This window comes from Ruditapes philippinarum, unplaced genomic scaffold, assembly GCF_026571515.1.
Source record: "Ruditapes philippinarum isolate M1 unplaced genomic scaffold, ASM2657151v2 ctg5607_1_1_1_1, whole genome shotgun sequence".
NCBI lineage: Eukaryota > Metazoa > Mollusca > Bivalvia > Venerida > Veneridae > Ruditapes > Ruditapes philippinarum.
In genome coordinates this window covers 1-13,434 of record NW_026859071.1, presented here as the reverse complement: position 1 = coordinate 13,434, position 13,434 = coordinate 1, and positions in this window count along the sequence as shown.

Genomic DNA, 13,434 nt, shown 5'->3' with positions numbered 1-13,434 from the left:
ACATTTGCACTAGGGAATGCGCTTTAGGCATATATCTATTCCTGTGTGATATTTAAAAAAATGGTATCGGTATTCAATGATGTTTTAGATGTTTTATTGTTAGCTGGACAAAGAAAAGTGCCGTTCAGCAGAACAGAGAAAATTTTCCCCGTGTTTTTTTAATTCATACTCATTATTTTGACAAAATCTTCCACATTGTTAATACGGATTTATTTTCTTCGTCGTGCTAAAAACAACTCTTTCCATCTCTTACCATCTGTAATAAGATTGTGAATATACAATTATGGGTAATGAAAAAAACTAGTTCACATACGTAAAAAATTTGAAAGAAGTTGATTGAACATTTTTTTTTAAAACATGAATCAATTCATGTAATTAAGCCTATACACAAATATCATTGGTATATCTCCACCAAATCATCACGTAGTATTACAGAATGGTATTCACTGACGGCTCTTTCACATTGCCAGCACCTTTTCGATGGTTCACATGAGTATTTTATTTTTAACCGAGCTTTGTGAACTATTATTTGTCTTGATCCAAAGAAAAGAATATTGGAGACAATGGTATATGACACGATGAAATGGACAACCTTTAATTGAACCGTAGAGATATTGCTCAAAATGTGTCTCCTCGTAATAGAAAACACACAAGTTGGTATTTGGGCACCAAACCCCACTAAATGAAGCCACAGCTTCGAATGGCCAGGATTTCATGGATATAGTGACTATTGTGGATTTAAATGACTGGTTGTCTTTAAAATGGATTTTCAGCATGAAATTTGTTTTTGTGACATGTAATATGATCATTGGCAAATTCGAAAACATGGTTAGAAATCACATGCTGATAATTATTGATGTCAAGGCCGCCATTGTTTGTAAACATTGCTTTTAAACAGCATGCTCGGTGAAAACAAGTAATTTTACAGGGGGGTACAAACTTTCAGCAATAGCAAAAACTCTACAAGGCCAAGCACCTATTTCTTTGTGATATTTTGCATGTATAGGGAGTTGCTAAAGCAGTGACAGAGTTTCTGTAGACCGTATATTTGCAGGTATCTTTTGCCGGGGGGACGAAAAATGTTGTTTTGAGTCTCGGACCACTATAGATTTTTGGCTTTTACGGAATGAATTGGAATTTTTTTAACTGCCTGACTGTTGCACATCGGATGATTTCATTACAGATTTGCAATGTTATGACATATATGTTCATAACAAAATGTGTTTTCTTTTTCCAGGTTGTGTAGTTTGGGATCAGATTTATCAGACATATTGCTTGTAGGACATTGACGGCAGAAACTTGAAATTTAGTGTGGAGTGCTACCTTTGGTGACATAAAAACTACGAAAGCCCATAGGGGCCATGTTACACCGTAAAACGCCCATACCGCAAAACATACGCGTGTGGACGTTTTGCGTCGCATATCGTACTTGTACATGTGGACGTTTTGCGGTGTATATCGTACTTAGTACGTTTTGCGGCGAGAGTGTGTCTTTGCGTCGCATATCGTCTATATTTTTTGTATTAAAATATATTCATTATAAACGTAACTTTTATTGGTTCTGTCACTTTCATATTGATTCAGGTAAAGATATGACGAAATAAACATAAAAGTGCAATATTTTTGTGATCCTATATAATTCTGACTTTTTAAAAAAGAAAAAAAGAAAGAAGTATGCTTAAGCCGAGGATATTTTTCGAATAGATTTTTTATGGAATGGAACCAAGCAGCAGCAGCAGCAGCAGAGATATAAAAACGATGATATTGAAGTAAATGTAATAAAAGTGCGCATTTTTGCTTGACGCGACTCAAATATTTTGAACTACAAATCTAGTAAATGCAAGTTTGAAATTGTCATAAAATATAACTTTGAAAAATGATTCAATTTATAGATTAGTCGGAAAGTCCGTCTTTTTACTAAAACCGTATTATTTTATCGCCTGAAGAACAAAACATTTCGTCTATAAATTACATAGATGATGTGTAATAGAGTATATTATAACAAACATTCTTCCGCATAGGAAATGATGAAAAAGAAGTGCAATGTGTTATATTGATAAAAACTAAAGCATATTTTAAAATATCGTAATGTAAGCGTTTGTTTGAATGCCATAATGTAATTTTATAATTGAACAATATAATTTTGTAATTGAACAAAGCAAAAAGGTCATTGACCTTATATCACCCACCTGCCTATAAAGGCACCACATGACAAGGGTAGATAGCATTGAATATTACAAATAAAAAGCAAGTACATTTCATGTACTTGGTCAGAATCTGGGTAACTGATATCAGTACTCAATACTACGTCTGAAATGGTCATCAATATTCAAATATCTGTAAATGACAAAGATATGGTAATTTAAGCAAAATACAATAATGACCTTGAGGTCAAGGTCATTTCAAGGTCAATATCATAATTGAACTATTCAAGATGTCCGCCCTGCCATAAATGTATGAATGACATCTGATCATTGATAACAAGGAAATGGCAGTTTTATCACAATTCAATAATTTGACTTTAAAATATGTCTTTATTTTTATTATTCAAAGGCAAATAACTCTTGATATACATGTATTCTCATAAATGAACTTAGTCGATGTATATTGTTATACATATTCTGTATAAATTTTTTTAAGAATGGAGAAGAAACGAAAGCACTAGCAAGGTGAAAAATAAATCGTTTCTTGTAAGTTTTTTTTTGTTAGATTTAGCCTATAATCTAACTTTGTTGAGATTTTATGGTCATAGATATTCTGTTGAAAATTGTCAAGATTGAAAAAGAAATGAAAGCGTTGGAGTGGTAACAATGTGAAATATAACAGATATTGTAATTCAAGGACAGATAACTCTTGACATATTGCTTAGGGTATGTGGATGCTAGAGTGGTAACAAGCTTAATTTGGACGGACAGACAGACAGACAGGCGCATATTCAGGTGAGCTTAAAGTAACACACAATAACACCTGATAATAACTGGTCAAAATTAACGAAAATTATATAATTTTTAAAATATGGACGTTATGCGACAGCACCATGCCTTTTTGCCGCAAAATGTACGTCAGAAAATGTGGACGATATGCGCCGCAAAACGTCCATATACGTACGTTTTGCGGTACGGACGTTTTGCGGTGTTACATGGCTACCGCCACTCATGAAATATTTATTTTCATACCACTTGATGAGAATAAATCTTGTATTTGCAGAAAAAACTTGAATATCCTCTATATATTTTTAACATCTTTTGCATATTTGCCACTTTTAAATGTCCATGCAGTTTATCTATGTAAGAATGTATTTTTTATGTGTTTAGGTTTTATGACCACAGTGGAGCTCCTTCAATTAAATACCTTAACAAACTTACTATATAATATCGTTTTCAACTTTAAGGTCTCAGCTTCTTTCAATATTTCATTTGATACCACTTCCAATTGTTCTTGCGTCTTAATGCTCGAATGACGAATAAAAACTGTTTCGCGCATGTCACGTGATGGTGTGCCAACCATGTTAACTTTTTGGTCCTTCCGAATTATCCAGGCGGGGAACAATAGTTTCATATAAATACATAGCAAATTAAATCGCTTGACTGAAAAGAGATCGGAAAGTGTTTTGCCGGCGTCTTTAACGGATTTGTTTAGTAAAGTTTTTTTGGTGAGAATCAATCAGTGGTTAATCATACAAGATTGTCCCCGAGCGCTCATGATCGAGTGATTTGCCATGCACTTTACTGTTAGCTACATTTGTGTGAAGTTTGTGAGAGGGATGTGACGGAAACAAAAATATGGGAGGTTTGGAATTGTTTCTTTTACAATCAAAAATGTAAGTTATTTTATATTTTATTAAAACTATATATCCGAAACGTAATATTATTACACATGAAAATTGGGAAAGCGTTAATGTTTGTTTGTTTTTGTTTTTTGAGGAAAAAATGTAAATATTTCACAGAAAATCCGGGAAATGTTATTGTATCACATAAAATTTGTAAATCATCAAATATTTTTCGTATGTACAATTTGATTGACACAAAGTTAAATTTCCATGAATAAGGACTTTAATTATAAATTAGCATTAATCATAAGGATTAAACATGTTAAACTTTTAGTTTTTCATGTGACGTTTCGATTATAGTTAACGGTATTTTTGACCATTATGATAATTGGCTTATGATATAAAACAAAATACAGATATGAATAATTGATAGTTGGCATATATGAGGTCTAACAAAGTATTGACATAGATGATTGACGTGTGATATGTAAAAATGATGGCCATGTTGATGACAATGTTGTTTTGATGAGGACGTCCATGGGTGTTACAATGATGATGAAATGACGTTGTTCAAGGTAGTGAGCATCAGGTAAATCTAGTTATTTATAGAAACAAGCTTTTTTTAGAGACTAGTTATTTTTAGACAAATGAGTTTTAACTTTTCTTCGTAAGTTTTATCAGTTTCAGAAGATGAAAGTTCAAAAGCAACCAATGAACGTGCAAGTAATCATACTATATCGGGCCATGCTTATGGAACAAGGACAGCACACATTACGCAACGTTAAAAACAGCATACTTGTTTTATTCAAATAACATTTGGAAAATTTGACATTATCACTGATTATAAGAAATTTGATATACATATAAATATACATGTAAATGGTATTATGTCAGTAACTGAAATTGCTTAGAATTACAAAAATTTATTTTAGAAATGAAGATTTTTTTGGTCAAAATTGAAAACTATGTTTTATGTTTATCTATACTGACGATATTTTGTGTGCATTGTTTATATCGATTTTGGTTGTTTTGGTTTCTTTCTCAATTTTTGGAGTTGGTGTGTGATTGGGGTTATTCGATTTGCGTTCGGTGTTTTAGTTTGTCTTTTTATGGGAGTTGTTTATGTCTGTTGTGGTAGTTTTTCTTTGTCTTTGTTGGAGTTGTTAATGTCAGTTGTGTGTAATGATTGTTTTTCCTTGTCGAAAATTCAGGCCTTATTTCTGAAAAGTTTGGGAATTGGTGGTCGATAAGACAGTTGATTCTTTGCTGATACATTGTGATCGATTTGAAAATTTTGGATTTTGTTATACATGTACATGTACTAGTCGAATTATTATCATTCATCATTTCAAATAGTTATATCAATTTTATTAGAAATGGGAGACACATATTTTATTTATAGTTACAATAAATTTTTAGTTGTACAATACCCAATTTTGTATAATTATATTGCTATTTTTAATATGAGTAATGTGATATTTTTGATAATTATAAAAATATATAGGTGGAGAATGCGACAATATATTAAAGATAACATTGATTCTTTTAGATTTAGATTTGACATTTCTAATAATGATGTTTGGGTGTTGAATGCAACATTTTTAAAAATTATATATACTGATTATTTTAGATGCAGAATGCGACATTTTAGACTAGTATAATATTATTGTTCTTTGGTTTTTCGTTTGTTTTCAGATGACATAAGAAAACATAACTGGATTACTTTTGAAAGACAAAACTAGATAAAATTGTATATTTCTAAATATTACCACTATATATTTCAGACTATTGTTCGATTGATGGTAAAAACAAGTTTATTGATCATCTAGCAGACGTAAAGCAGGAAATGGCGGGAAGAATCCTAGCAGACGACAGTTGTCGCGCAGATACAATCATGCACCATATCAGACTGCCGGAAATTACAGGCTGGCCCAGCTCTATACTGGACTCGCTTTCAGCAGCAGGTTGGGGTTTGAAAAAGGAAATCATAACTTTGTAACGTATGGCTTGTTTACTTTTTGAAAAATAAACTTTCGTGTCAATGTCATCATTATATTGACATATCATTATTGTCTAATGTTTCATAATGAACCATTTTTAGCCCAACTGTTGAAAAACGAGTAAGGGCTATTTTAGTCATTTGGTCGTCTGTTCTCGTAAAACACTTCGTTTTGCATATGTTTTGTGTGTAACTTCCTACCTCAGAATTCATTATGATTGTGTAACGGGGAACATGATCTAAAAACCTTTAACTTTAAACTAGATTTTGATTTATATAATTACATGTATGCCACTTAGTCAACTTGATTTAAAGCAGTTATGTTTAAAATAATAATTTAACCCTTTCGCTGCCAGAGGGTTATTTATTTATTGATCACCTATTTGCCAGAAGGTTTTCTAAGAAATTACTATATTATTAATGAACATTATTATTATTATTTGTTAATAGTATTATAATAATTATATATGTTTCCAAATCTGCTAGTATAATAAGAATTATTGTCGATGGTATAATTATCTATATATTTATTTATTATATTTATGCCGTCCCTATGGCAGTGAAAGGGGTTTACAATATATTCTTATCAAATGAGCATAATAATGCTGAGTTATGGGTCATTAAGAACATTTCAGTAATTTAAACAAATAACTTACAATTATTTTTAAAATGCTAAAAAATGTATCATTTGTTCGACCATGTTAACAATAGTGTATCCACAGGTAGCAGACGACAATAAATTTTAAAGTGGAAATTTGTGACTTCCGGTGTGTCTGCTACTCGATGTTGTGATCTCAGTTACTTCCCCTGGCGTTCAGTATGTGAAATGTGGGCTAAGGTAAGATATATTGAAGAAATACAAAATTTAGCTAAACATAGAACAATACATTTTACAAATAAGGGTTTGTGAGTCCCTGATTACACCTTTAACTCTGCAAAATATTTTAAATGGACTTGCCCATCTTCAAATCTGGACAAAACCATTACTCATTTTAAGGGAAAATTTCAAAATATGTACTGATTTAATATCGAATAGTGCAGATCATGAGCAGATGTCAAGGATATGCCGATTGATTTTGGTCTGCACTGGTGGCACGGGTTATTTTTATATTATGTTGGCGCTAGAAGGCTGAGAGTTAATCAACATATTGTACCACACAAAATAATCAGAAAGTACTGATTACAGTTCATTAATATAACAACTTTTAATTTGGTACAATGTTTGTATTTTGAAAGCATGTTAATTTCAGATGAAATATGACTTTTTAGTAATTATTGTTGCTTTTCTAGAAAAAAAATGAGCTGAATATAATATAAAAAACTATTCTTTCCGAAACTTAAAGTATTACAATCTAAATACAAAAAAATTTACATTCAATAACTAAATTCACCAATATTTAAAATATATCGGCACTACATTAGTGATTGTGCCGAAGGAAGGGAGATAATTATGAATGTATTACAAATAAGGGAGATAAAAATATCTCTAATTATAATTATACTATAAAATATCATAATTATTGCTACTGCATAATGTGTATTTTGTAATGAACTGGTGACTTTGATTGTAGCACTCCGTTAACATCTTATTTTTTTAACCTTTATTTCAGTTTCAGGATTTGAAATTAAGAAAGAGCGAAAGATATGAAATGAGCACCGGCAAACTGATCTTGGCATGTTACATCCTTATCACAGAACTGGAACCTACTGATTATGATGAGGTAATAGTATATTTTATGAATATATGTATAGATTTGTTTCTTAGCCTGCTGAAAGCGAAAGTCATTAGTCTTTGCCTCCAGAACAGAGCCCGGCCAGCCTGCACATTTGTGCAGTTTGACCAGCCTCTTTACTGCTTGCTAACTTCCAATTTTCAATTGATAATTAGTTATGATAATTTATAATGGACTGTTCCTTAAATAAAATGTTGAAAAGTCCATTTGATAATTTCCGCAGGTTAAAGCAGCATGCCTCCAGATTCGTGCCCATTCTTCATGTAAATTTTGAAAATGTATCGAAAAAAGAAAAATATAGTGTAGTGAACAAGGAAAGTAATTTACACATTTCAAACAGCATTTACAGTCTACTTAAATTACCAAAAAGGCCAAAATATACAATAATAGCAATTACTGTGTTAGTCACGCAGTAGAAATATGGTAATAAGAACAGCGACTTTGGTCGTTTAAGACATTTAGCACATAAAAAATTACTTGAATCTTAAATCTTTTTACTGCTCTTAAAATCTGAGTACAATTTTCTTAAGTATGTTTTTCTTGAACTATTTTCGGTTCATCTGGAGGAGTGCAGCTTTAAGGCTTGTTTATAGCTCTTGAATGAAACTTGATTCATTTGGTTCTGAAACAGTACGGCATTGTGAAAAAGTTGTTTCATGTTCGGATTTGATAAAAAAAATTTTTTTTGCTTAACACAGAAGCAGTTTCCGTTGTTGTTGTTATCCAGTCATGAATTGCTTTGGCTGAGTAAATACATATACACCTACACTGGTATCGAACATTTTTCTTCATTATTCAAATTTAATAAAACTTTTGTAAGTTTTAGTTATGATAAAAGGCGTCCGTTACCGAGTGGTTGAATGAATTCATTGACTTCAAATCATTTTCACCCCCCCCCCTTTTCTTTCACTATTATGGGCAGCGGCTTTGAATTCATGAATAGTTTCATGTGCAGAGATGATCCACAGAGGTGATCCACAGCTAGCTTAATTGGCAGAGAAAATTGGTGGTTCTACTCGAGTGCCTCACCGTGTCTAAAATAATTTATAGAGGGCTATTTTGGACCTTCTTCCGCCAGTAAAGCTGAAAACTTATTATTGTACCGTCGAGACAGTAACCATCCACCTACTAAATTAGTGTAATGGATCTGCCCTGCATTGAATTTGAACGGTCCATTTGAAGTTTATGGGATTTCAATAACAAAATACAAATTTGAGCAGACGATAATATGTAGCCTGGGCACGGAGTGCACGGACCAATAGGTAAAGGGTTAAACCCAACCAGAATAATTGAACCATTGCAGTTAAGAATATACTAGAAATAATAAGAGAATCGTTTAATGACATCAAGTGAACAAAAGCTTTATGACCACTATTTGAGTAAGACGTATTTATTGTTTGTTTGTTGTATTCCTGAATTCTATTATGTGCATTTTTGAATAAGAGTAATGATAACATTGTTTTCTTTTTTTAATTTGGTGGTTCAATCCGTGCGTCTACTGTCTTTTGCAAGTGAAACGCAAAGTGTTACAAGTGATATAAATATTTTATACATTATACAAGTTAAATGTTAATGCTGCAAATCAAAATGATGTGAACAGTCAATCAGCATTGAAAATCGTTCTCTATTACAGTTGAATATCCGAAGCATAAATCAATTTTTGTGCCCTTCTTTAGTGGCGGGCATTTAGATTAAACCTTGTCCGTCCGTCCGTCCATCCGTCCATCCTTCCGTCCGTCCGTCCATTCTCTTTTGTGTCGCACGTAACTCAAAAAAAGTATTTGACCTAGAGTCACGAAACTTCACATGAATGTTGATCAGCATGTGTAGTTGTGCTCCTGGGTATTTTCGTCAGGATATTTTTAGTATTTTTTGAGTTATTGCCCTTGACTTAGTAAAATTTGCAATTTTCAACTTGTGTCGCATGTTACTCAAAAAGTATTTGACCTAGAGTCTGAAACTTTACAGGAATGTTGATCAGCATGTGTAGTTATGCACCTGGGTATTTTTGTCTGGATATTTTTAGAATTTTTAGAGTAATTGCCCTTGACTTAGTAAAATTTTGCAATTTTCAAACTGTGTCGCATGTTTCTCAAAACGTATTTGACCTAGAGTCATGAAACTTTACAGGAATTTGATCAGCATGTGTAGTTGTGCACCTGGGTATTTTCATCTGGATATTTTTAGTACTTTTAGAGTTATTGCCCTTGACAGTAAAAGTTTGCAATTTTCAACTTGTGTTGCATGAAACTCAAAAAGTATTTGACCTAGAGTCATGAAACTTTGCAGGAATGTTGATCAGCATGTGTAGTTGTGCACCTGGGTATTTTCATCTGGATATTTTTAGTATTTATTGAGTTATTGCCCTTGACTTAGTAAAATTTTGCAATTTTCAACTTGTGTCGCATGAAACTCAAAAAGTATTTGACCTAGAGTCATGAAACTTTGCAGGAATGTTGATCAGCATGTGTAGTTATGCACCTGGGTATTTTCATCTGGATATTTTTAGTATTTTTAGAGTTATTGCCCTTGACTTAGTAAAATTTTGCAATTTTCAACTTGTGTCGCATGTAACTCAAAAAGTATTTGACCTAGAGTCATGAAACTTTACAGGAACATTGATCAGCATGTGTAATTGTGCACCGGGTATTTTCGTCTGTATCTATATAGTATGTTTAGAGTTATTGCCCTTGACTTATAAAATTTTTGCAATTTTCAACTTGTGTCGCATGTAATTCAAAAAGGATTTGACCTAGGGTCATTAAACCTTATGGGAAGGTTGCTCATTATATTTAGTTTTGCACCTGGGGTTTCGCTTGTGGATTTATCCAGTATTTGTAGAGTTATTTCCCTTGGCTTAGTAAAAACCGTTTCATTATGTTGTTATATGTTCCTTGAGTGCTTGAGTTAGAATCAACAAACTTTACAGGGATAATGACCAACATCACTAAATTACAGGAATAATGATTCACATCACTGTGAATCTATGCACCTAGGACTTTGCATGTGGATTTTTTTTCAGTTTTGTTAGAGTTATTGCCCTTGACTTACAGTAGTATAAATTTGCAATTTTCAACTTGTTCATGCATAGGCCAAATAGTATTTCACTTGTAGGCCTGAAAGTTTACAAGAATGTTGATCAGCATGTGTACTTATGCACCTTGGGGTTTGCTTGTGGATTTATTCAGTATTTGTAAAGTTCTTGCCCTTTACTAAGTAAAAGATTTTTACTTTTCCTAGAGTCATAAAATTGACAGAACAGTGGCGCGGTGTCCTATGGACACATTTCTAGTTTCTCCATGTTCTTGGTATGGGCTCATTGTTTAATAATTAAGTCGCATATTTTTGTGAAAAAGTAGAACCAAATACACAATATACATAAATTCACAGGGTAATGACATGTCTGAATTTCTGAAATGTTTGTCTGTTGCGACAAAGATTGAAACGTCTGGTCAAAGCAAAATAAATCTTTGTTCATTTATTTTTCTGAAGAGTTATTTCTTAAACGGTTTGTTTGCTGGTATTAAGGTGTGCAGCTTTAAAGACCTATTATGCCCCCCAAAAATTTTTTTTTATTTTTATATCTGAAAAGCTTTTTATTTTCGGTGTCCTATTATTCATTGGTCATTTATCTGAATAATCTTTTGGTTTTTGAAAACAGTTTTAGTGATGGAAGTTTTTGTGTGGAAGTTAAAATACTACTGTGTTTACATTTTGCGACCTTTAAAACAATAATTTTAACATTCAGCCATACTTTATTTTGCTAATAAGCATCTAACATGCTTTAAAGCATTATTTGAACGTTATAATACTCATGTTTGCACTGCCTAATGTAGGAAAAAAGTTATTAATTTCTAAGGCATAATGTGCCTTTAAGGAAAAACAGTTGATTCTAAGTTGAATATAATTTTTACAATGCAGGTGTATCGGTGATCTTTACATTTCAGAAATACAGAACATGGTATTGAGCAAGTGAAGGAATGAAGAAAACACCACCCTCTTTACAGTCAGAAATAATAACTATGCTTCCGGTTTGGAACTACTGCATGCCGTTACAACATATGTGACAAAGAGATTTTAATCCGCCTGATACGATTTGGTATCTTTCTGAAAATGTCATGTTCAACTTCTGAATGGTGTTTTTTTCTGCCAAGTTTAAGAAATATATTACCATGTCACTGTCTAATATTTATGGCAACTATGAAGTAATAGTGAGTTTTTGGCGTAGTAATAAAAACTATAAAAGGTGTTAGCTCGATTGGATTTTCTACATGAGCTTGAAAAAATAACTTCATAAATGCCTTGATGTGAACAGAATAGAAGGGATATTTTATTTGTTTTTTACATTGTACATCTTCTATTTAATATACTGTACCGTCAATGCATTGTTATGGCAATAATGAGTATAATTGCAATAATGAATTATGCACTTTTTTTGCAATGTATATTTGAAGTGGTGTAATAAGTAAAATTTGATCAGGAATGAACATTTATTAAGACTTAATATATATGCAAACATACTGTACCGTTAACATAATGGCAATAGTAAAATTGAAGAAATGAATGATGCGCATTTTTACAATTTATTTCATGCTTTCCAGTGTTTTATTGTAATATATCAGATGATTATATTCTGATAAACCACTAGTGAAATTTATAAAATATAATTTTCACTGTAGCCGGACTATATCTGAATGCGGATGAAAAGAAAATCATAACTAAATGGAATAACAGGCAGAAATAAATGCTGTCATGCGTAAATTTTGCTTCTTTAGGAAAAGAAAGTCGATGTCACCATACATCATGTTAAAAATGTAACAAAATTAGAGATATTTAACAGAACTATATTTCAAAATTATTGATGTGACGTCATGACGTGATGACGTCACAAAGGAGAATGCGCGACGTTACGCGGCAAAATCAGTAAAAAATACTTGAAATCACTTAAAAAGCATGAAATAAAAAGAAAATTTATTTGTTTTACATATAAGATTGAAATATATTTCATTCGTGAACACCAGCTATTATATTTTCACTCGTGGCTACGCCACTCGTGAAAATATTGCATCTGGTGTTCACTCAGTGAAATTATATTTCAATCTTACATGCAAAACAAACAAATATCCTCTATGTATATTTCAAGAATTGTAATAAGTAACATTTAATAGTTAATAAAGACATACTAGGCCGTACAATGAGAAATAATGATAATTTAACAACGTCATGATAGAAACAGCCATTTGAAATTTCTTAAGATTTAGATAATAATAACACCACCAAGAATATCACCACTACCACCAAAAACAACATTAATGAAACAAAATGAAAACTCTAACGATGAAATATTTCATCATTCAAAAACATGCAATGATGAAAAAATGAAATAGAATATTAAAATAATTGTAATAACGACAAGAAGAACAATAATGAAATAAAAGAATGAAATAACAATATGAATGAAATAAAATAAAAACAACAAAATGAAATGAAATAAACAATAATGAAATAAGATAAGATAAAAACAATAAAATAAAAGTAAACAAAAAACGAAAATAAAAAATTGAAATAAGGTCACAAGAAATGGAATGAAAAAATATTATTGTCACAAGTGACCATTTAGTTGTTTACCTAACATGCTTGACCTTAAAGTGACCAGCCTTTGCCACCAGTATGAAGCCAGACCAATCTGCACGTCCGTTCAGATTGACCAGGCTTTAAACCGTTGGCTGACCAATTTCAAATTTGATTTTATTTAAGTTATATTCTCTCAATTGAGAATGAACGTATTCAGAAACGGAAGCTGGACAAGTCTGCTTCCGATAATATTATCAACCATATTACATGATATAATGTGTTCCTTTATATTTTGAAGTATCATTTGCTTCATTTTTTATCTTTTAAATGCTTTAAATAAGGAGTCACAAAGGGTTTCT